Source organism: Lithobates pipiens, unplaced genomic scaffold, assembly GCF_037356315.1.
Source record: "Lithobates pipiens isolate NorthernLeopardFrog02 unplaced genomic scaffold, aLitPip1_a1.2 Scaffold_30, whole genome shotgun sequence".
NCBI classification, from domain to species: Eukaryota; Metazoa; Chordata; class Amphibia; order Anura; family Ranidae; genus Lithobates; species Lithobates pipiens.
Window position 1 is genome coordinate 182,485,397 of NW_027507791.1, and position 25,923 is coordinate 182,511,319.

Sequence of the window (25,923 nt, forward strand, 5' to 3'; positions counted from 1 at the left end):
GACTACCCGATATGGCTACTGGACTCTGGCTATGCTTGACTACGCTTTTTTCTAGTTACCTTTTTATTTTTATTAATAAACAAGTGTGATTTGATTGTACAGCTGTCTCAGTCTGTTTCATGGTTTCTGACAGTATGCGAAGGCCATGAATTCAGAAGATACAGTCAATCCACTTGTTGGTAATATTTTTTCCAGATTGGATGAGCAAGATCACCGCATGGATCAGTTTGTCTTGGCATTACAAACGCCCCTGAATCGCACGGCTCACCTGGAATCCCCCACGGTGGCTGCTCCGGTACAACCTGAGTTGCAGGCTGTCCCTGCTGCTGCGCCAGTCTCTCTGCATGCACCTGCCTCGAGTATTACCTCTATAAGAGGTATGTCTGGTTCTGCTCCGCTTCCCCAGCGATTTGGGGGCAATCCAGTTCAATGCAGAGGGTTTCTCAATCAGGTTGAGATATACTTCGAAAAGCTGCACCAGGCGTTTCTCACGGACACAAGCAAAGTAGGTTTTGTGATATCTTTGCTTTCTGAGAGAGCCTTCGCCTGGGCTAACGCTCTATGGGAGACGCACAAACCTGTTGTTTTGAGTTACCCTCCGTTTGTGGCCTCCTTTAAAAGGGTTTTTGACATTCCCGCACACTCCGCTTCTGCTGCCAAGTGCCTCATGTCCATTAAACAGAGTACGAGAACTGTTGCTGACTACGCCATTGAATTCCATACTCTGGCAGCAGAGGTTGCTTGGAACAATGAGGCCCTCGTGGCTGCTTTTTCTCATGGTCTCCGTCAAGGATGAGAAAGCAGCCCGAGATATACCCGCTGGAGAGCTGGAGAGCTTGATCTCTTTTGCCATCCTCATTGACTCCAGACTCAGAGAAAGACTCTCTCTTAAGGAGCGCTTGCGGAAGCCTCCTGTATGTTTGCCTCCAAGCTTTGTAGTCCCACCCATGCCTCCCTCACCTCCCATGCCTCCTGGTACCGAGTTGGTCACTGAGGATGAACCCATGCACCTGGGCTTCATGTGTCTCTCTGCGGATGAGAGAGCCTTTAGGAGGAGGGAGAGATTGTGCCTTTATTGTGGCCAGGCAGGTCCCTTTTTGAAGTCTTGTCCTACCCGTCCAGGGAATGCCCGAACCTTGAGGTCCTGTCATGGACAGACCTTAGGTGGCGTTGTTTCATCCCCAGTTATCCCGAAGGATAAGCCCCTGGTTTTGGTCACCCTTTCTTGGGCTGAGTCGTCCATCGAGATACAGGCTCTAATCGACTCTGGGGCTGCAGGCCTGTTCATTAATGCTGCATTTTGTTTTGCAGCACTCAATTCTGCTGCAGCTGCGTGACACTCCACTTGCCATTGAGGCTCTTGACGGGAGATTTTTACAGCCTACCCATGTGACTCATGAGATGGTTCCGTTGTCCATGGCCGTAGGGGCTCTTCACCATGAGATAATCCAATTTCAAGTTATTTCCTCACCCAGATTTCCGCTGGTTATTGGTTATCCTTGGTTACAGAGGCACAACCCCTCTTTTGATTGGCTCCGTGCTGAGGTTCTCTCCTGGTCACCACAATGCAGTGAGGCATGCTTCCTGAAGGTATCCAAGGTCCTGTGCACCGCTTCACTCCCCTCCCTGCCGGAGGAGTACCGTGATTTTGGCGATGTCTTTGATAAAGGTCAAGCCGGTAGTTTGCCTCCACACCGGTCATATGATTGCGCAATTGACCTTCAACCTGGTGCCATATCTCCTTGTTGCCGGGTTTACCCTTTGTCGGTCTTGGAGGATAAGGCCATGGAGGAGTATGTTGCTGACGCACTTTCTCGAGGTTTCATCCGAAAGTCCTCGTCTCCTGCTGGTGCTAGTTTCTTCTTTGTGAAAAAGAAGAGCGGTGAACTAAGACCTTGCATAGATTATAGGGGTCTCAATCGTGTCACTATTAAGAATGCCTACCCGATTCCATGGATTACAGAGTTATTTGACCGCCTCAAGGGAGCAACGGTTTTCACAAAGCTTGACCTGAGAGGGGCATACAATCTCGTGCGCATTAAGGAAGGCGACAAGTGGAAAACTGCGTTTAATACCAGAACAGGTCAATATGAATACCTGGTAATGCCTTTTTGGCCTTTGTAACGCCCCAGCAGTTTTCCAGGAATTTATTAACGATGTCCTCTGAGATTTGTTGCAATTGTGCGTGGTGGTTTATCTCGATGATATCCTCATATTTTCCAAGTCCTGGAGAGCTACCACACAGATGTCTGTCGTGTACCTCAGAAACTAAGAGAGAACAATCTCTATTGTAAACTGGAGAAGTGCGAGTTCCATCGTGAACAGGTTACATTCCTGGGCTGTCATTTCCACTGCTGGTTTTTCGATGGACCCAGAGAAACTGTCGGCAGTCCTACAGTGGCCTCGACCTGAGGGTTTACGTCCTCTGCAGCGTTTCCTGGGCTTTGCCAACTACTATCGGAAGTTTATTCGTAACTTCTCGTCTCTGGTCAAGCCTCTGACTGATATGACCAGAAAGGACGGTAACCCACAGAGTTGGTCTCCGGAGTCCATTAAGGCCTTTGAGACTCTCGGCTGCCTTTGTTTCTGCTCCTGTGTTGGCACATCCTGATCCTACGTTGCCTTTTATCCTAGAAGTTGATGCTTCTGAGACTGGAGTTGGCGCCCTTCTGTCTCAACGTCCTAAATCTGAGAGCGCTTTGCATCCGTGTGACTACTTTTCCAAGAAATTGTCACCTGCTGAGTGCAATTATGAGATTGGTGACAGAGAGCTGTTGGCGATCATTTTAGCCCTGAAAGAATGGAGACATCTCCTTGAAGGTACCACTGTGCCCGTTCTTATTCTTACTGACCATAAGAATCTTACATTCTTGTCTGAGGCTAAGCGACTCTATCCCAGAAGGGCGCGATGGGCTCTTTTCTTGTCGAGCTTTAATTACATTGTCTCATTCTTAACCGGTACTAAGAATGTAAGGGCTGATGCCTTGTGACGACAATTTTCCTCCACTTACAAGTCTGAGTCGGTTCCGGTTCCTATGATTCCTCCTGATCGTATCTTGGCTATGGTTCGCACCAGTCTTACTTCTCCTTTGGGTGACAAAATTCTTGCTGCTCAGGTCCTTTCTCCTCCTGATAAACCTTGTGACCGCTGCTTTGTCTCCGTACTGCAGTGCTCCAGATTTACCATTCTCCCAAGGTAGCTAGCCCGGGAAGAATCAACTAATTTGGGCCATCTCCCAACAATTCTGGTGGCCTAGTCTACAGGCTGATGTTAATGCCTTCTTCGCTGCCTGTCCCGTGTGTGCTCAGAGTAAGAACCCAATGGAGAGCGGCCCTGGACTCACCTGTCTATGGATTTCATTGTGGAATTGCCCAACTCCCAAGGCAACACTGTTATCCTTATGGTGGTTGACCGCTTCTCAAAGATGTGTCATTGTATTCCACTTAAGAAGTTGCCCACCTCTAAGGAACTGGCTTCCATTTTTGCTCGGGAGTTCTTTCGCTTACATGGGCTACCCAAGGTGATTCTCGGATAGGGGCAGTCAGTTTGTCTCCCAGTTCTGGTGAGCCTTTTGTGCACAGTTGGGAATCCAGCTTGCGTTCTCTTCTGCATATCACCCGCAGTCTAATGGGGCCGCAGAAAGAGCCAATCAGTCCTTGGAGCAATTCCTACTTTGCTATATTTCTGACCATCATAACAACTGGTCTGACCTATTACCTTGTGCAGAGTTTGATCACAACAGTCCATGACTTCTGGCCTGGCTGACTACCCTATCTGGCTACTGGACTCTGGCTATGCTTGACTACGCTTCTTTCCATTTACCTTTTTATTTTTATTAATAAACAAGTGTGATTTGATTGTACTTCTGTCTCAGTCTGTTTCATGGTTTCTGACAGATAGTAACTCAGCATCAGCATAGGCAGTCTTGAAGGGATGTGACGTTTCAAAAAAAATATATTCAGTTACATCAGCTTCAGGTGCTTGGTAGCTGATGGTGATCCAAGACGGATTCATCTTTATGAAGGTCAGTCGATCGATCAAACGAGTCGGTAGACAGGCGCACCCTGTGATCGGTTACGAAGCCTCCAGCAGCACTGAATGTGCATTCCGAAAGAACGCTGGATGCAGGACAGGCCAGTAGCTCAATTGCATACTGTGCAAGCTCTGGCCAGTGATCCATCTTCAAGACCCAGTAACCCAGGGTATTTTCTGTGGGAAAGGGGTCCAAGTCTGACCAAGCTCTTAGGTATTCCTGCACCATGTAAATCAGATGCTGGCGATGGTTGCTGGAACCAATCATACCTGGGGGCTGCGGACTATTAAACACATCGGTCAGACGGCCATCTTCTCCATCGTTCCTTCTGTGACAGACCGAAGCCTCAGCAACACGTTGTCCAGGACCAGGAGTTTGTAACCTCCCAGTCTCTGGGAATACATTGCACAGACCTTTCTGCAAGGCCTCCTGGAGATGTCTCATCCTCTGCAACGGCAAGATAAGGTCCGCAACCTTACCCTTGTACCCTGGATCAAGGAGAGTTGCCAGCCAGTAATGATCCCTCTCCTTGATCCGAAGAATACGAGGATCCTTCCACAGGCTTTGCAGGATCAGGGAGGCTATGCAGTGTAGGTTAGCTAAGGCATTCGTTCCGGAGTCCTCTGGGTCACTAGGGACGACATGATCTGCAGCCACGTACAAGTCCATGGGTTTCTTGGGACTGTAAATCATTCCTAAAGACTGCTGCTGCTGATGCTGAGTGCCAGGCTCCACCTCCATGCTGACACACTCCTCCTCCTCTTCCTGTGTGATCGGCGGGACAGCAGGAACACTGTCTGGATAAAGGGGGCCTTGAGAGGCAACGGAAGTCCTCCTCTTCCTGCCTCTGTTCTGCTTCAAGTTCCCTATCCATTATTCCCCGCAGCGTATTCTCCAATATGTGGACAAGAGGTACAGTGTCACTGATGCATGCACTGTCACTGCTCACCATCCTCGTGGCCTCCTCAAATTGTGACAGGACAGTATATGCTTCCCTGATCATGCCCCACTGGCGTGGTGAAAATAAAAAGAGCTCCCCTGACCCTGTCCTGGTGCCATAGTCACACAGGTAGTCATTGATGGCCCTCTGCTGCGTGTGCAGCTGCTGCAGCATGGCCAACATTGAGTTCCAGCTGGTGGGCATGTCACAGATAAGGCGGTTCTTGGGCAGGTTCAACTCCTTTTGGAGCTCAGCCAGCTGAGCACTGGCATTATATGATCGGTGGAAATGCACACAGACTTTCCTGGCCTGCCTCAGGACATCCTGTTAGCTCGGGTATCTGCCCAAGAACCGCTGCACCACCAAGTTAAGGACGTGAGCCACACAGGGCACATGGGTCAGTTGTCCCTGTCGGAGGGCGGAGAGGAGGTTGGTGCCCTTGTCACAAACCACCATTCCTGGCTTAAGCTGGTGTGGCATCAACCACCTCTCAGCCTGCCCCAGCAGAGCTGACAAATATCTGCCCCAGTGTGGCTCCTGTCCCCCAAGCACACCAGCTCAAGCACGGCATGGCATCTTTTTGCCTGCGTACTTGCGTAGCCCCTTGAACACCTACGGAGCACTGCTGGTTTCTGAGGACAAAGCACAGGAAGAGGCCATGGAGGAAGAAGAAGAGGAGGGGGTGGAGGAGAGAGGTGTCCCACAATCAGTAGTAGCATTTTGGAGGTGTGGTGGCGGAACAACCTCCAACACTACTGCACCTTGTCCTGCATCCTTCCCAGCTGCCAGAAGAGTGACCCAATGGGCCTTGAAAGATAGGTAACATCTTTGTCCATGCCTGGTGGACCATGAGTCAGCGGTAATATGCACCTTACTGCTGACTGCACTGTGCAGCGAGGTATGGACATTGCCTTCCACATGCCGGTAGAGAGCCGGAATTGCCTTCCGTGAGAAAAAGTGGCGTTTGGGAACCTGCCACTGAGGAACCGCACATTGCACAAACTCATGGAAGGGGGCTGAGTCTACCAACTGAAAAGGCAGCAGTTGAAGTGCTAGCAATTTAGCCAAGCTAGCATTCAACCGCTGGGCATGTGGATGGCTGGGAGTGAACTTCTTTTGATGGTCCAGCAGCTGGGGCAGGGACATTTGCCTGGTGCAATCGGACGTCAGGCACAAGTACTTGGCTGTGACACACCTAATTCTACACCTTCATTCCTCTCAGTGCAGGTTTCAGAGAGGACTGAAGGTATAGTGGGGTTGGAGATCCCAGCTGATGAGGAGCAAGGAGAGGTCCGCTTTGTTCTTTGGTGTGGGTCTTTAAGGTACTCTTGCCAATGAGCTGCATGGCAGGTCAACATATGTCTGGTCAAGCATGTGGTGCCCAAGCGACTGATGTTTTGGCCATGTGAGATACGCTTGAGACATATGTTGCAAATAGCAGCGGTGCGATCTGATGCACTCGTCTCAAAAAAGGCCCACACCAAAGAACTTTTGGAATAACGTGCAGAGGCAGCGCCCTGCACAGGTGGAGCTCTGCGGTGTGATTCAGTCGGTGTGATGCCCTTAAGCTGGCCCCTGGAGGGCATCCTGCCTCGTTGCAGTCAAAGTCTCTCTCCTATCAGGCACCCACGTGGAGTCAGTGACCTCATCATCCCCTCCCTCTTCATCACTGGAGCGAACTTGGCAGTATGCTGCAGCTGGTGGAACATGACTGCCAGATTGCGGTCCTTCTTGAGCTTCCCCTCTCTCTGGGCTCACGCTACTGCCTTCCTCTAGCTGGGTATCATCATCAGAGCCTTCAAAACGCTGGGCATCCTTCTGGAGCATGTACCCAACACTGTGCTCAGATAGTTCGGGGGACTCCTCAGGCGGTCATGGTGGGTCTAGGGAAGGAGTGACTGATGACATTGAGATGAGGGAAGAGGACGCGTTGGCAGCTGCTTTGCCGGTACCCTGAGCCTGGGTGAGAGGGGATAAGGAGGATGAGGACGGCTTGGTCATCCCATCTACCAAGTCTTTAACGTGTCCAGCTGCCGAAAAAAAGGACAAGCGTGTCCCATGGCCACGTGCTGATGAGGATGCCTCTAGACACAGAGCCTGCTTGCCCTCTTATTGGCTCGTGACTGTTTGCGTCTCCTTGTTAGCCTTCCAGACATACTAATGGCCTGCAGGGAGATGAGAACACCAGCAATTGGGGTAGCTTTAAGTGCACACTGAGTAGATGACACAGTACACCGACTGTATTTACTGCAGCTGCCTGCCTGTGGTATAGGATCTGAAGAACACGAGTAATAAGGGGTAGCTTCAGGTGTATACTGTGCCGGTGGCACAATACACCAACTGTAACTTCTGCAGCGGCCTGTGGTATAGGAACAGGACAACACCAGCAATTGGGGGTAGCTTCAGGTGTATACGGTGCAGGAGGCCCAAACCCCCACTGTAACTGCTGCAGCTGCCTCTGGTATAGGAACAACACAACACCAGCAATTGGGGGTAGCTTCAGGGGTATACTGTGCAGGTGGCACAATACACCGAATGTAACTGCTGCAGATGCCTGTGGTATAGAAACAGAACAACACCAGCAATTGGGGGTAGCTTCAGGTGTATACAGTGCAGGAGGCCCAATACACCCACTGTAACTGCTGTAGCTGCCTCTGGTATAGGAACAGCACAACACCAGCAATTGGGGGTAGCTTCAGGTGTATACTGTGCAGGTGGCACAATACACCAACTGTAACTGCTGCAGATGCCTGTGGTATAGAAACAAAACAACACCAGCAATTGGGGGTAGCTTCAGGGGTATTCTGTGCAGGTGGCACAATACACCGACTGTAACTGCTGCAGATACCTGTGGTATAGAAACAGAACAAGAATTTACATAAAATTTCCAGCATGCTGGTAAGTAATAAAAATAAATTTAAAATTTAAGAAGTATACGAATAACAGTGGAGATCTCTCTGTGTGATACCAAATGGTAGTCTATAGTAATTGTTCTTAAAAAAATATATATATATATAAATATAAATATATATATATATATATATATATATATACACACACACACACGTTTATCAATAGATGTCATCAAACCATATTAATCAATAAAACCATAAAAATCATAAAAATCCATAGATCAATCAATGTAACATGCAGTTCCTAAATTACAATATTAAGGAGCAAGTGCCAGTGAACAAATATGTGCCAGTGTCAAAATGCACAAAAAATCAATTGCTAAAGATATAGAAAATGAAAAAAATATAAAATGAAAAATAAAAATTAATAGTAATATAAAAATGCAATAAAAATGAGTAACCTTTCAATTATCTATTTTGCATATCAAATATTCATTTGTGCAACTGTGACTAAAAGTCCGTGAGTGAATGGTATATGAAATTGAAGTAGAAAAAATGTAAAATTAATGATGAATATAAAAATAGAAATAGAAAACTGTGATAAAAATTGATTAAAAATTTGATAAAAACAGTGAAAAAAATTGTGAAAATATTGTGAAAAAAATTATTATAATAAATGGTGACAAAAATAGGGACATTTCGGACAATCTAAAATCCTTTTTCGAACTTAACGAAAACTCAGTTGATGATCCGGCTGTTTTATGGTCCGCGCATAAGGCGTTTATGCGCGGACTCTTTATACAATTGGGTGCTCAAGATAGGAGACAGAGGAGGCAGCGAATGAACAAACTGCTAGCAGACATACAATCCACCGATTTCCTTAACAAGCAAAATCCTACACCAACGCTTAAATCACGACTTATCGCTCTCAGACTGGACCTTAGATCCCTACTCTTAGAAACTCATGACAAGTACCAAAGACGGCTTAAAATGAGGTTCTATGCTGAGAGCGATAAGCCCGGTAGATTTCTCTCCCATCGGATCAAAGGGTATTCCATTAAAACCCATCCGCCCTTTATCTACCACCCTCATACTAACACTAAATTGACCAATCCACAAGCCATTGCCAATGCCTTTAGTGCATACTACAGCTCACTTTATAACTTGAAAGACGACCCGACTCAACCCCAACCCTCATCAGCACAAATCAAAACATTTTTGGATTCGATTGATCTGCCTAGTTTAACCCCTCTTCAGTTAGAAGACCTGAATGCACCTTTCACAGAAACAGAAATTAAAAGGGCTATCCAATCGCTACCCGCCAACAAAGCATCGGGCCCTGATGGTTTTGTGGGAGAGTATTACAAAAAATTTGATTATATTCTCACCAAATATATTACCCCAATGTTTAATTCTGCTGCCTCCTCGGCCTCTTTCCCCCAAGAAATGTTGAAAGCATTAATTGTCACAATACCGAAGCCAGGGAAGGAACCCACATCGACCCAAAATTTCAGACCTATCTCCTTGCTCAATCATGACGTAAAATTGTATGCAAAAGTAATAGCAAACAGGCTTAACGACTTAATGCCGCTACTGATACACCCTGATCAATCCGGCTTTATCAAAGGGCGCCAAACATCTGATGCGACCCGCCGTATGATCAATATCATCCACTACACGGTGACCCATCGAATGCCTTCTCTGCTTCTATCTTTGGATGCGGAGAAGGCATTCGATAGGGTTCACTGGCAATATCTCCAACAAACGCTGGAAAAATTCGGATTCCGAGGCCATATTCTCTTGGCAATCTTAGCCCTCTATTCCTCCCCATCAGCGCAAGTATACTGCTCTTCCATGTTATCTACCGAATTTCATATATCTAATGGCACTCGCCAAGGTTGCCCCCTTTCCCCATTAATCTTCGACTTACTAATTGAACCCCTTGCAACTAAAATCAGATCCCATTCAAGCATCTCAGGTATTCCCATTGGAGATAATGAACATAAAATTAGTCTTTTTGCCGACGATGTGATCCTTTCATTGTCCAACCCTTCTTCTTCCCTGGCTTCAGTACAAAATTTGTTAGATGAATTTAGTTGTGTATCTTACTATAAAATTAATGCATCCAAGTCCTACATACTGCCCTTAGCGATATCTCCTGAACAGCAACAACATCTGAGCGACCAATACCCCTATACATGGTCTACAAATTCAATCACATATCTGGGCATTAACCTGACAAGCACTACCAAGGATTTATACAAATCGAATTTCATTCCGTTTCTCACCACACTCTCTACTGACCTAGCGACCATCTCCAAACTTACACTGTCCAGCTCAGGCAGGCTTGCAGCATTCAAAATGCTCAAGCTCCCCCAATTGATATACCTGTTCCGCACATTACCCATACCTATACCAACCTCCTTTTTCAGGCAGATTCAGACAATAATTCACAAATTTATTTGGCAAGGTAAGAAATCTAGAGTGGCGCAACGTATACTCATGAAACATAGGAAGGTAGGGGGTCTGGGATATATTATCGTTAGAGATTATTACTTTGCAGCCATCTTGGCTCAACTCAAGGCCTGGTTTACTCCAGATCCTCACATTCATTGGAGTGCCATAGAAGCTTCTCAGGTGGTGGGAAATAATTTACGTAACTGGTTAATCTCTAACCCCAAAATTAAATTATCTGACATCTCACTGTCACCAACCATAAAAGCATCGGTAGCGGCATTCTCTTATTTCGCAACGCACTTTCATACTACGGCTCCCACCTGCACAATTCCCCTCCCCATTGAAATTATTAACCTTCTAACCCAAGACATACAGGTATCTTCTTGGAAGAATAAGGGTATTTCACACATCACTGATCTATACGATGGCGACTTCATTCACTCTTTCACCTCCCTACAGAATAAATATTCACTCCCTGCTAAGGAATACTTTACCTATATTAGAATATCACACTGCCTAATTCAAACCCCCTCCATACGTCGCACTATACCTACAGTGGCTTGGGCATACTTTTCTAATGCTTCATCATCCACCAAGGGTATTTCCCTCTTCTATGCACTATTAGACGGCAAAGACACCTTTGAGAAATTACCCCCTCTGCTAAAATGGGAAACAGAATTGGGTACCTCATTTTCCTCACAACAATGGCAGACTGCTTTACGAGCCACTTTCCTAGCAACAAAGTCGGCAAACCTATGGGACCTCACATACAGGATAAACCTTAGATGGTACATCACTCCAATGCAGTTGCACAGATACAGTCCCACAACAGATCCTGCCTGCTGGAGACTATGTGGTCTCCCTGGCAACTTATATCACATTCTATGGTCTTGCCCGAAACGTACCCAGTTTTGGAAGGACCTATTTCTAATAATATCTGCTCTTACTCACATTGCCTCCCCACCTAATCCGGAACTGGCGCTCCTGAATATTGGAATTGAAAATTATCCACATCATCTCCAATGCATTGTTACACATATTTGTCTAGCAGCTAGGTTGACCATTACACGCAATTGGAAATCCCCTGACCTCCCATCACACACTGAAACCATAAGAGCAACGCACCTACATGGCATGTATGAACGTATGTATGCCTCCGCAGAAGGTCTATTGCCTAAATCAATTAACCGCTGGAAACCCTGGCTAGAATGGTACGAATCAACCATGCCTGTAATCCCTTAAACTTTCATACCGTTTAGTGAGAGAAGCATATCACACACGGCCTCATGTACCTTTCCCAAATTTTTTTTTTTTTTTTTTCTCTTCTTCATCCTTTTCTCTCTCGCCATTCTCCTCCCCTCCCCCTCCCCCTTCCTCTTAAATATATATCTTGGGCATTACCGGTTCTTCACATCCAGACATTTCTTCCCCCCCCATTAACCCTCAGGTTTTACTGTTACTATTTCATGTTTTCTTTCCATAAAGCGATTTGCCTTTCACATCGCACCTATTATATATACTGGAGATGTTACTATGTTCGACATCATTGCTACCCTTTTACATAGGAGTATCTCCTTGTTCCTGTGTACAGTGAGTTCCCATTTGGGGTACACGGAGCAAGGTGTTGACCTCCCTTAACATCTCTGGTCTGTCATGTTGATCTTACGATTGTATTGACATCATACTCTGTTTATTACATGTTTTATGGTAATCTGTAATTTTTGATAGCATATGTTGTACTGCTACAGATACTCTGTGAATGTAACCTTCTTCTACTGTAATATACATATTTCCATCAAATAAAAATTATTGAAAGTAAAAATAGGGAAATTTCTTCTATAAGTGGGGGGGGGGGGGAAGAGGGGGTGACTTCAACTGTTGCTCCCGGTGCTCGGTGACCACTTATGTAATTGCTCTCACCAGAGGTATAACCCCGTCCGGGGTGGATCAGCCTTCACAGTATGAGCCACTGTGTTGCTCTCTGGCTTGCCTCTGTTGTGGTTCTTGTTCCTCCGTTTGTATAACGTGCCCGGTTATATGCAAAAAGGAAGAGGCATATCCATGGTGTAGTACGTTTAAAATTTCAATTTTTATTTAAATGAACGGAATTACTCACAAGCAATCCACTAGCAATTAACTAATCAACAAGTGTATAAATGGCAGATGGACACCACCTATACAGAAGAGGAAAATTACATATCCATGGGAGAGGACTCAGAAGAAGATCCCACCAACAGAACAGAAGAAATATGGCAACAACCTACACCAATACCTAATAGAATAGGAAGAACAGTAGAACCACAAACGCCGACCTATCGAAGGCCTGAAACAAGTAATAATAGAAATCACAGGAGAAGAGAATGGGATACCCCCAGAGGGAATCAAAATCAGGGACCAGACCCATTTAATATCCCGACACATCAAAACAGATATTCCCCTCTTAGGGAATACCCACGAGCTGCTCCATATAACAACAGATACCAAAGGGATTTTTTTCACAGAGGTCAAGGACACAGACCACCAGGAATTCCCCCATATGGTCCGAGAGGAGAATGGAGACCATTTCGGTACCCAATAAGAAATCAACATCAGGGGCAACCCAGAAGAAATGGAGGTTGGAACCCCAGATGGACAGGGCCAGCAAACATGAGAAGGGAACACGCGGAATACCCAGAACATCGAGAGAACCAGAGGAGGGAATACAGGCCCCCAAGATGGGCAGAAGAAAACGAAAGAGAGGAAAGAGAGGAGGCCTCAAGAAAAAGAAGGAGAGAATACTAGGGGAAGGTATTTACAATCTGAGCCAGGCCATCTTCTGCGAAGAAGAACTAAAAATACTGGACCTAGGCCTAAAATTTGCTCCAGACAAGGACCTGGACAAGTTCGAAGCTTTTATTGATCTACAAAAATTCATAAGAAAATTAAATATCAAAAAGATTTTTGCCTCCAAGAATTTGGCCAAGAAGGAGAAAGAGGAGTCACAGTTTAAACACTCTCAATTGAAAAATAACTCTGTTTTTAACCCCAATCAATAACAGAATGAGGGAATCAAAGTTTTCAAGAAGATGGTAGAAAAAGATCTAAGGAACCTGACAATTAAAACCTCAAAAAGAAAGGGAATATGGAAGACTATCAAACAATTGGAAAAGAAAAAAGATATAGTAATCAGACCGGCGGATAAAGGAGGAGGACCGGTCATACTAAACAAAACAGATTATGAAGAAGAGATGGCTAATCTGCTCAACATACCAGATACATACAAACAACTAAAGAAAAATCCAAAAGAAGAATACAACAAAAAGTTGAAAAATTATGTCAATATGTGTCTTACCAAAGGAATACTGAATAAAAAGGAAGCGAGGTATCTAACACCCAACGTATCAAAAACCCCAGTAATATATTATGTCCCAAAGATCCACAAAAGTCAAACACACCCCCCGGGAAGACCTATAGTAAGTGGCATAGACTCTTTATTTTCAAAACTGGGAGCTTACGTTGATGGATTTTTACAACCACTAGTAGCTGAAGGTAAATCATATTTGAAAGACAGTAGACAGCTTCTGAAGGAACTTCAAGACATCAACATAGAAGAGAAGGACATATTGGTAACGATTGACGTAAACTCCCTATATACGAATATCAAACAGAAGGATGGACTGAATGGGGTTGAGTGGGCCCTCCATAAAAAGTCTAAACTCAAGCAAGAACAGATTGCCAAATCTAATCCCTCTAATATATAATCAATGAGCCACAACCACTTCTGGTACAGAGGCAAATACTATGTCCAAACAAAAGGGGTAGCCATGGGGGCAAAATATGCACCCAGTGTGGCAAACCTTTTCTTGGACCACTGGGAAGAAGAACAGATCTACGGCGTACCGAGGAAAAATCTCAAGATGTACAAAAGGTACATTGATTATATTATGATCATCTGGGGAGGCACACATTCAGAATTACAGTCCTTTTTAGAGGAGATTAACCATAATATATATGGATTCACCTTCACAGGAAGTTGGGATGACCAGAGTATAGACTATCTGGACCTACAGATTTTCAAATCAGAGGGTACCTTGGGCACAAGAACTTTCTTCAAAGCCACGGATCGTAATGGGTACATACCCACTTCAAGTTGCCACCATCCACGCTGGATTGGCAACATACCCAAAGGGCAACCCCTGAGACTATACAGGAATTGCACCAATAGAGATGATTTCAACACTCAGGCTGAAGTGATTATTGGAAGATTCATAAAGAAAGGATATAAAGAATCACATCTATGAGCCCTCAAAGAAAACATAACAAAAATAGAAAGAAAAAAACTGCTAGAAAGTAAAACAACTACCAAAAAAACAAAGAATATAGAGACTGCTTTCTTCACGGGATTCAACAGACAGCATAAGGAAATTGAAAGAATTATAAAAAAACACTGGCCTATTCTAAAAACAGATGATTCACTGAAACAACTTTTACCCAACAACCCCTCTTTTATCTATAGGAAGGCTCCCAACCTAAGAAATAAACTAGTCAAGAACACAACTGACCCCCCAAGAGACATTAGGATTGCTAAAAATTGAAAAGGATTTTTCAAATGCGGTCAATGCCTTCCCTGTCGCCAAAGCAAGAAAACCAACAGAAAAACTACAACTTTTATCTCTACTACCAATGGAAGGAAATTTTCCATAAAAGAACTCATCTCCTGTAAGAGCACCCATGTCACATACGTCATAGAGTGTCCCTGTCATAAACAATATGTAGGAAGAACCACGCGAGAACTACATGAAAGAATTAGGGAACATATTAAAAACATTAAAAATGGATATGACAAACACAGTGTCTCATGGCATTTCAGAGACTTTCATAATCAGGACCCCAAACAAATGACATTTTATGCAATTGACAAGATCAAGGGACATTGGAGAGGAGAAGACAAGACCATAAAAGTTTCACAGAATGAAACCAGATGGATTTTCAACATGGAAACTTTACATCCCGCAGGAATGAACATTGATCTAGATCTTAACTGCTTCCTAACTAATTTCTAAACAATAATATATCCAATACTCTATATAGATCGAATGTAATACATTCAATAAAAAGAACCATACCCATAGATAAAGACAGTAATTAAAGTATATATAGGCAAAGGTCTAGAATATACCCATAAGCCAGTATATTTTCTTCCTACTACCATCTTGCATCGATACCAAACTTTTATATTTATATTAATTCCATATTTTTATTCATCTATTTCACCCACAGGGGTAAAAACATGGGGAAAGCGTCAACACTGCTTATCTCCCTTACGTTCCACCCTTGTTGTTTCTACAGTTTTTTACTATTTCTATCTTTATTTATATATTTTTTGCACTGGCAGTTTCATCATACAAGGGTCGAATGTTATTCAGAGTTCCCAATAATAATAATAATAATAAATAATAAATAATATATAAACCATCCTCTTTTAATTAATGACAAACATAAAAGTTTAGGATTTTTTTCTTCCCATAAAACAATTATCATCTCCCTGGCAAAAAATAAATATTATAACTATGAAGTCCAGATATGAATTAGTCCCAAAAATTAATCATTTTATGGTATTTAACATCAGACTTTTATTCTCATTTTTATTTTTATTCGAAGTTCATCAATTTAAAAATATTTTTTATATTGCAATTAATGTATAAACAAATGGACAACATCCCAGGCACACACTCCACAACCTAATTTTAATATTTCCCACTACTTCCTATGAATTTTTTTTCACTTTTTTACTAAGGGGTATTTGCGCATAAAAAGTTCATGTCCATGCAATCATAATTTTTATATTTTATTCTGCTACATCTATTCTGCTGTATTCCCCTCCCTTCCTTTTCTATTCATCTAAGCTCACTATGTTTTTATTTATCTAAGTTTACTAATGTATTTACTTAATGCTTTTATTAGAGTTTACCTATGTTTCGTTTTGGCTTTATGAAGTGTTAGTGGTTTTATAGTACAGTCCCATATACACAGATTCTGTATATACAGGAGTAATGTCCAACCCTTATTCCGGCACCAAACAACAGTATCAACGCAGGCGCATTAAACAATTTCCTGCTTAGCCCAATATGTTTTATATCACCGCTAATAGAGGGCATTCCATCAATAAAAATGGCGACGGTTTTCCGCGCATGCGTGTTGGCACATTACACCCTATATAAAGAAAAAGGTGCATGCAGATGGCCGCTCCAGATGACGTCTTGATGACGAAACGCGTAGAGCGTGGCCAGACAGCATACACCTTTAACTCAAATGGCGAGGCAGCTGAGCGGGACCTTTCCTCCTTTCAAAAAAAAAACCAAGCAGCACAAACAAACGAGTTTGCATTCATTGATTTCTTGTGAGTAATTCCGTTCATTTAAATAAAAATTGAAATTTTAAACGTACTACACCATGGATATGCCTCTTCCTTATTGCATATAACCGGGCACGTTATACAAACGGAGGAACGAGGGACTCCCAGAACCACAACAGAGGCAAGCCAGAGAGCAACACAGTGGCTCATACTGTGAAGGCTGATCCACCCCGGACGGGGTTATACCTCTGGTGAGAGCAATTACATAAGTGGTCACCGAGCACCGGGAGCAACAGTTGAAGTCACCCCCTCTCCCCCCCACTTATAGAAGAAATTTCACTATTTTTTTCACCTTTTTTTCACTATTTTTTTTCACTGTTTTTATCAAATTTTTAATCAATTTTTATCACAGTTTTCTATTTCTATTTTTATATTCATCATTAATTTTACATTTTTTCTACTTTATCCAATTTCATATACCATTCACTCACGGACTTTTAGTCACAGATGCACAAATGAATATTTGATATGCAAAATAGATAAATTGAAAGGTTACTCATTTTTATATTACTATTGATTTTTATTTTTCATTTTATATTTTTTTCATTTTCTATATCTTTAGCAATTGATTTTTTGTGCATTTTGACACTGGCACATATTTGTTCACTGGCACTTGCACCTTAATATTGTAATTTAGGAACTGCATGTTACATTGATTTATCTATGGCTCATTGATTTTTATGGTTTATTGATTAATATGGTTTGATGACATCTATTGATAAGCGTGTATATATATATATATATATATATATATATATATATTTAAGAACAATTACTATAGACTACCATTTGGTATCACACAGAGAGATCTCCACTGTTATTCGTATACTTCTTAAATTTTAAATTTTTATTACTTACCAGCACGCTGGAAATTTTATGTAAATTATAATTATTTTGAATCTCAAATGGTATAGCGCCAAGTCTATTTTTCCCCCCCATTTAATTTCATTGTTTCACCCACATTGGGCTGAAATTTAAATAGAGGCCGCTCTTACTAAAACTATATCTAATAGTTCCATAGCGCGACCTACCCCTCCTGCTCTTAGAAACAGAACAACACCAGCAATTGGGGGTAGCTTCAGATGTATACGGTGCAGGAGGCTCTATACACCCACTGTAAGTGCTGCAGTTGCCTGGTCGGGACGGGCTGCAGACAATGTAATCGGAACAAGCCGGGTTGGTACACAAGAGAACAGTTCACGAGAGGTCAGGTAAAAAACAGGTTATACAAAGGGAGCTCAGAAACAAATGTTGCTCAAGTAACCAGTAGCTGGTTTGAAAGGGATTTATACAGAGAAGCACATGAGGGTCTGGACAGAAAGTAGCAGGAAGGAATCATATTTAGGCAACAGGTGAGAAGCGGCGACACCCATAGCTGCAGAGTGCACAGAGCTGAACACCAGCTAGTGGAACAACAGGTGCCAGCCGACCTACAGCGGTAAAGGTTAGACACAGATCAGCTCTGCAGCTGATCTTTGACAGTACCCCCCCCCCCCCCCCTCTTACAAGGTTCCCCCTACACTTCTGGGGGATGGCTTGGAGGGAAATTTCCAATGGAATCTGGTCACCAAACATGGGGTTGAGACATCGGTGGCAGGAACCCAAGACCTCTCCTCCGGACCATAGTCATTCCAATCAATGAGATAGCGTAGCCTCCCCTGGGAGTACTTGGAGTCCAATATTTCTTTTACCTGATACTGATCCGAGGTATCAGCCACAGGAGCGAGGTGAGAAGAAGGGCAAGAAAAGCGATTGAGGACCAGTGGCCTAACAGGGAGACATGGAAGGTGTTGGGTATCCTGAGATGACAGGGCAGACAGAGCTTGAAAGCAACTGGATTGATCTGATGGAGAATAGGAAATGGACCAATGAGGCGAGGGGCAAATTTCATTGAGGGCACCCAGACTCGGATGTGCTTGGTAGAGAGCCAAACTTTATCGCCAGGCAGGAACTTAGGAGCCGGACAGTGATGACGATCTGCTGCCGTTTTATGCCTGGAAGCAGCTAGATGAAGATTCCCAGATTGAGTTGAAGGACCTTTGGGTCTCAGATGCTGCTGGTACAAGAGGAGAAATGGAAACAGGAAAGGGAACAGATGGATGCTGCCGAAAACAGTGAAGAAAGGAGAACTGGCATTGGAGTGATGGTTTAAGGCAAACTCTGCCCAAGGCAAAAGGTCCACCCAGCCATCTTGGTGGGCTGAGATGAAGGCACAGAGAAAACGTTCTACACTTCGATTGACAAGTTGCATTTGCCCATTGGACTGGGGATGAAATGCAGATGAAAAATTCAATTTAATCCCAAAGGAGCTGGCCAAGGCTCCCAAAAACCGAGCAGTAAATTGAACTCCTCTGGCAGAGACAATATGTGAAGGCATCCCATGAAGACAAAAGATCTCCTTAATGAAAGTTGTGGCAAGACTGTGAGCAGAAGGTAGGCCTGGGAGAGGAATCAAGTGACACATTTTGGAGAACTGATCCACCACTACCCAGATGACTGTAGAACTTGTTGAGGGGGGCAGATCTGAGATAAAATCCATGGAAATACATGGGCAAAAGCAACCCAGCAGGGTCAGACGTGGAAGATTTGGATAGTACACAAATCGTACAAGCTTGAACGTATTCCTTGACATCCTTACGAAGAGATGGCCACCAATAATGATGCTGAAGAAGATCACAAGTACGAGGTATACCAGGATGTCCAGGGAACTTGGCGTCATGTGCCCAAGCAAGGAGTTTCGGACGAAGTGCGGGAACTACAAAAGTGCTGAGAGAGCTGAGTAGTGGCTAAAATACGATGTGGAGGGATGATGGGACCAGGATCTAGGTGATTCTCAGAATCATTGACATTAAACGACCTGGACAAGGCATCGGCTTGAGGGTTTTTGGCACCTGGATGAAAAGTAATGTTAAAATTGAAGCGGGCGAAAAAGAGGGCCCAGCGAGCTTGACGTGGGTTCAAGCGTTTCGCGGATTGTAAATACTGCAGATTTTTATGATCAGTATAGATCAGGGATATGCAATTAGTGAACCTCCAGCTGTTGCAAAACTACAAGTCCCACCATGCCTCTGCCTCTGGGTGTCATGCTTGTGGCTGTCAAAGTCTTGCTATGCCTCATGGGACTTGTAGTTCTGCAACAGCTGGAGGTCCGCTAATTGCATATCCCTGGTATAGATGTTATTACAATGGGGAGAACCCTCTAGAAGATGTCGCCATTCTTGAAGAGCTAGTTTAATAGCGAGTAGCTCATAGTCCCCAATGGTATAGTTCTTCTCTGCATCAGAAAACTTCTTGGAAAAGAATCCGCAAGGCTGAGACTTGCCCTGCTGAGCTTTGAGTAGGACAGCACCGACTCCTACTGAAGAGGCATCTACCTCCAAAGAATAGGGTTTAGTAATGTCCGTACGTAGAAGAATTGGGGCGGAAAAGAAGGCTGCCTTGAGTTTGAGGAAAGCATCAATGGCTTTAGGGGACCAGACCCGAGCAATGACACCTTTGCGGGTGAGAGATGTAATAGGGGCCACCAAAGTGGAGTAGTTACGAATGAATTGGGGATAGTAATTGGTGTATCCCAAAAAACATTGGGCGGCTTTAAGACCAGAGGGCTGGGGCCAATCGGAAATGGCCCAAAGTTTGGCTGGGTCCATGAGGAGGCCTTGTGACAAGATTATGTAGCCCAGAAATGGAACTTGTGTTTGTTCAAATAAGACCTTTCTCCAATTTTGCATATAGACAATTGTCTCATAGATGCTGTAGCACAGTTTTCATATGAAGACGATGGGTAAGTAAGGCTGGTGAAAAAATAAGAATGTCATGTAGCTATACAATAACACAGACATAACACAGACATACAGAAGGTCACGAAAGATCTTATTAACGAAATTTTGGAAGACCGCTGGGGCATTGCATAAGCCAAAGGGCATCACAAGATACTCATAATGTCCATCCCTGGTGTTAAAGGTGGCCATCCATTCGTCTCCTTCCCGGATTCTTATTAAATTGTAGGCCCCTCTAAGATCCAGTTTAGTAAAAACAGGAAGGCGATCAGCGGACTTTTTGCAGAAAACATCTCAGAAGGACTGACATTGGGCAGGCAACATAGGAGTTGTGGAGTTGAGGGGTTTCAGCAAGAGGAATGGAAGGAGGAGGTAGCACCTTGGAAATACATCGTTGCTGACATGGATGACCCCAAGCCAATACTTGTCCAGAATTCTAGTCAAGATGAGGGGAGTGTTTCTGCAACCATAGAAGGCCCAGGATGATGGGACTGAAGGATTTAGGCAAAATTGGGAAAGAGTTCTCCTCACCATGCAAAACCCCAATGCGTAACTCAATAGGAGGGGTTTTAAACTGTATGGGACTCATAGGCAAGAAGGAGCCATCTACTGCAGTCACAGAGAGGGATATAGCCAAGGCAACAAAGGTGATGCCCAACTCGGAAGCTAAAGATTGTTCAATGAAATTCCCCACAGCAGCAGAGTCCACGTATGAAGAGAGTTGATAGGCATTTTGAGCCCAGTGGATAGCCACGGGAAGGGTGAAACGAGGGAAGCGGACAAAATTAACGGATCGGTCTAGATCACCTCCCTCCGAGTGAGGCAGACCCTGGAGTTTCCCGGACGGACTGGACAGGAGTTCAAAAGATGTCCTTTATCGCCACAGTAAAGACACAAGCCCAATCCCAATGCGTCGGGCAGGTTCCTCGGGAGTGAGACGGGTTCGTCCAAGCTGCATAGGTTCTTCCAACGTGTGAGAGGTTGAAGACGGAGAGGATTGCACAGGTCTTTGGACTACCTGTGCTGGACGGCCACCAGGGGGATGACTGTTTCTGGATTTCTTCAGGGCCTGCTCCTGGAAGCGAATGTCTATTTGAATGTTCAATACGATTAAGTCATCCAACGTGGTAGGAATGGTGCGTCCAGCGAGTTCATCCTTGACACAGTCAGATAGGCCTTGCCAGAAGTTAGCAGTAAGGGCCTCTTTATTCCATTTGAGTTCAGCAGCCAGCGTACGGAATTGAACTGCGTATTGTCTGACTGTCATTCCTTGCTGACGAAGACGAAGGAGGGCCCCAGCAGCCGAAGACACTCTGACAGGCTCATCAAAAGTTTTCCAGAATGCATCCAAAAAGAGCTGGAGGTCTGAGGTGATAGAATCGTGTGATTTCCAGAGTGGAGAGGCCCAAGCTAGAGCATCATCGGAGAGGAGAGAGATGATATATGCGACTTTTGTACGATGAGTTAGAAAATGGTGGATGGAAAGTTCAAAGTGGATGGAACACTGATTAATGAAGCCCCGACAAGCCTTAGGGTTGCCAGAAAAACAAGGTGGCAACGGCAGAGGGAGGCAGGGATTGCCATGTGTAGAAGGTAAGATGGGAGCAACTGAAGCAGGATCAGGAACAGGAGGTGCTGAAGTTGCAGCAAGTTCAAGACGATCCAGACGGGAGGCAAGATCCTGAAGAACCAGCATTATTTGCTCTTGATTTGCTTGCTGGGAGTTGTCTCTGAACTAGATGTTGCATTTGATCCTCGGTCAGTGGGCAATTCTCAGAGGCGCTCATGGCTTGAGCAAACTGTCACGGTACTAATTACAGTGAGCCCACAGGCGAGCAGGTGACACGGGATCCCCCAGGGAGTGGAGTCGAAGGGCCAGCCGGTATTCTGCCAGGGACCCCCTCACGAGGGTTTGGGCTTAGCTGCATGCTGACCCCAGGTCACAACCCCCGGGTTCACCCTGCTCGCTAGGGAACTACCAGAAGACACTGTTAGACAAGGATGGATGGATGGATGAAGCAAAGGAGAGCCGGATAGTGAGCCAAGGTCAGGACGGGCTTCAGACAACGTAATCAGAACAAGCCGGGTCGGTACACAAGAGATCATTTCACGAGAGGTCAGGTAAAACAGGTTACACGAAGGGAGCTCAGAAACAAATGTTGCTCAAGCAACCTGTAACTAGTTTGAAAGGGATTTAAATCGAGAAGCACATAAGAGGCTGGACAGGAAGTAGCAGGAAGGAATCATATATTAGGCAACAGGTGCGGGCGGCTAAACCGATAGCTGCAGACAGGACTGGTGCAAGGATTTTTAACACCCTAGGCGAAAACCTAATTTTGCTGCCCCCATTGGCTACACCCCTGACTCCACCCCCCTTTGCCCTGCCTATGTGACAGAGGGTAGCGCTATACAGGAAGCATCGGCTTTGCTTCCTCTAGCGCTGGCTCGAGTGCTGCGCCTCTAGTTATACTACCTGTTGGATAGAGCAGCTGCCTGAAACTGAGTTCGTTACATGCTGCAGCCTGCAGAGAATGCAGATGCGGAGGGAAACAGGCGGCCGGGTGCCCCTAGGCAGCAGTACTAGTTTGCCTAGTGGTAGCACCGGCCCTGGCTGCAGAGTGCACAGAGCTGAACACCAGCTAGTGGAACAACAGGTGCCAGCTGATCTGTGACAAACACACGAAAAGTACTTACTTTTTTGAAGCACTTTCTTTATTCTTCTGTACTGATCCTGCTACCTCAGTTTAAGGTCGGACCAGCGTTTCTTTAATTAGTCTTTGGAGCGTCGGAACCCAAAAAAAATGTTTGTCACCAGCTTTAAAAAATGCTGGGGTCAGAACGATACTCTTTTATATGTATTAACATTAAATTTCATGAGCTAAAAATTGTGTGTGATTGATGAACCAAGAACTAAAACTATGTCCCTTTTTTATACACAGGATGAGGCCAGCCAGGAGGAAGGTGTAGAAAGTAGCAGGCAGGAGGAGGTCGGGCCCAGTGACAGCCAGGAGGAGGCTGTGCCCTGTCTCAGCCAGAAGGTGGCCGGGCCCAGTAGGAGCCACACCAAATCACAGGTGCCTCCCCTCTGCCTTCAAACAAAAAGGCCCAGGAAGGGGACGGTGACAGAGGAGGCATCACTGAGCCTCATTAGGAAAGCTACGAATGTCCTTAGGAGCCCCCTCGACTTTGAAGAAGCCTATGGCTTCTATGTAGCCACCAGATTGCTTGAATTGGAGAAAGGCCAACGCCTCCTCTGTGAGAGAATTATTTTTTATGCCTTTCAGAAGGGGCAGAGGGGCCAGCTAACTGAGACCAGACAGATATCTGAGCAAGCCCCTCCTCCTCCTCCTGCCACAAGTCCCCCACCAGAGCCACAGCCTCCAATGAAGGCTGCCGGGAAGGCTGCAGGGCAGCGTGGAGGGAAGGCTTCAGCCAAGAGAAGAAAGTGATGACCTGGGTTCAGTCTGGTCTGACAGAAGACGCAGGCTGGCGTGGTTCCACAGCCTGGGGACATATATGTCATCTGCTGCTGGTCTTTATCTCTGGGATTCCTGGACCAGATTGTGCTCCCTATGATATGAACTCCTCAAGATCCAAATTTTCTTTTCCACAGACTTGATGTGTGCCCTGGGGCCAAAAGGCTCCAAAAATTTCAGCAGTTTCTCCAGCATTGCCTTCATCTTTATTTTGTTAACCAGAATAAATTGATATTTTATTTTCTGAAAATACTTGCCTATGTGTTTTTATTCAAATACATTTCTAAAGACAATGTCAAATTAACAAGGGACACCAAGAAGACAATAATGCGCTGCATAAACGATCACAGAATTTGCAGCGTGAGGAATGTGCTAGCTCCAAAACGAACACTAGTTTTACCAGACCGATCACTTCCATCTCGTACTTGCTTCAAAGCATGCGTCATCTTTGCTTTTCTCGATAGGAACTGGTTCTGGCAGAGTTCCGGTGGAAAGATTTGAAACATATTTTATATCTAGGTCAGTCAGAATTTTGGAAAAAAAGTCAGATGAAACCCACACATGAGCGGAATGTCCGACGGAATCGTTCCGTCTGACCTTTTCTGACGGAAAGTCCGCTCATGTTTACGCAGCATAAGCCATAGTTCGTGGATCATATTACCAACATAGAATGAACAACGCTCGCACAGAAAAAGATAGACCACTGCCTGAATATTGCAGTTAACAAAATGTCTAGGATGTAGCTTTTTTCCATTAAGGAGAATGACATTCTTGCCAGTATTGATACATTTACAATAGTTGCAGTTGCCACACTTGAAGGTGCCCCAAGGAAAATGTATAATACACATTTAAAGGCCAGTATAACAACTATGGACAAGCTGGAGGGATTACATGTGACATTAAACGCTAGAGAACTTAATATCCCTGAAAAACGTAAAATGCCACTAAATGATTTAAAACGTCTTATAATTTACATTGGTATGGTTCAAGAAACACATCTGAAGGTGGGAGCATTCCCTTATCTTCAAAACAGATATTTTCCAAACATTTATCATTCCTTTAATCAAGAGGCTAAAACTAAGGGAGTGGCCATATTAATTTCCAGCTGTATTGCGTGGTCTCTGCTGGATAAATGCCAAGACCCAGGGGGAAGATATATATTCCTTAAAGGGCTGATAGGAAATGTCAAAGCGACTCTAGCAACAGTCTATGTCCTAAATGTACATCAAGATAGCTTTTTGAATAAAGCTTTATCCAAATTAATGGAATTCAGGGAGGGAATATTGATTCTGGGGGGGGGGACTTTAATGTCCCCCTAGATCCTAAATTAGATACCTCCAATGGGACATCTTCTGTTCCTAGGGGAACTAGAAAAAATATCCTTTGGAAGCTGGATGAATTCCAATTGTTTGATGCCTGGAGGGCCTTTCATGCAGAAGAGAGGGATTTTACATATTTCTCAAACTCCCACCAACGATACTCACGAATCAATTTCTTTTTACTACCACAACAAATGCTCCCGTTAGTACAGGATACCCTAATAGGAAATATAACTTGGTCGGATCATGCGCCAGTTATAATCAGTATTTCCTTGAAGGGTGCTACCCATAAGATGGATTGGAACTGGCGGTTAAACAAAAGCCTATTGCAGTGTCCTGAAATCCGAGAAGATTTGGTTAAAGAAATCGATTTGCATTTTCAAATCAATGACAATGGGGAGACTGACGTGGGGATACTATGGGAAGCCCATAAGGCGGTAATTAGAGGAATTTTATTAAAACATGGATCTCGATTAAAGAGGGCCAGAGAAGAGCAGATAAGTAGGTTATTGGAAAGGATAAGGGAAATAGAGATACCACACAAGAAGACATTGGGGAAGGAAATGGGAACAGAATTAGCACACCTAAGAAGACAACTCTCTGATCTCCGGTATAAGGCAACGGCAATATTACAACAAGGGAAGAAGGTAATATACGAATCGGGAGATAAGTGTG

General features: G+C 44.4%; 1 long non-coding RNA gene across 1 annotated transcript in view; it reads left to right on the forward strand.

The window, feature by feature from the left end:
• The window catches only part of LOC143942299 (uncharacterized), a 28,823-nt gene extending 4,644 nt beyond the window's left edge, over positions 1-24,179 (forward strand). The window contains exon 2 of the long non-coding RNA XR_013264749.1: positions 23,393-24,179. This is a non-coding gene — a long non-coding RNA (uncharacterized LOC143942299). The remainder of the gene's footprint in view (positions 1-23,392) is intronic.
• The last annotated feature ends 1,744 nt before the right edge of the window (positions 24,180-25,923 follow it).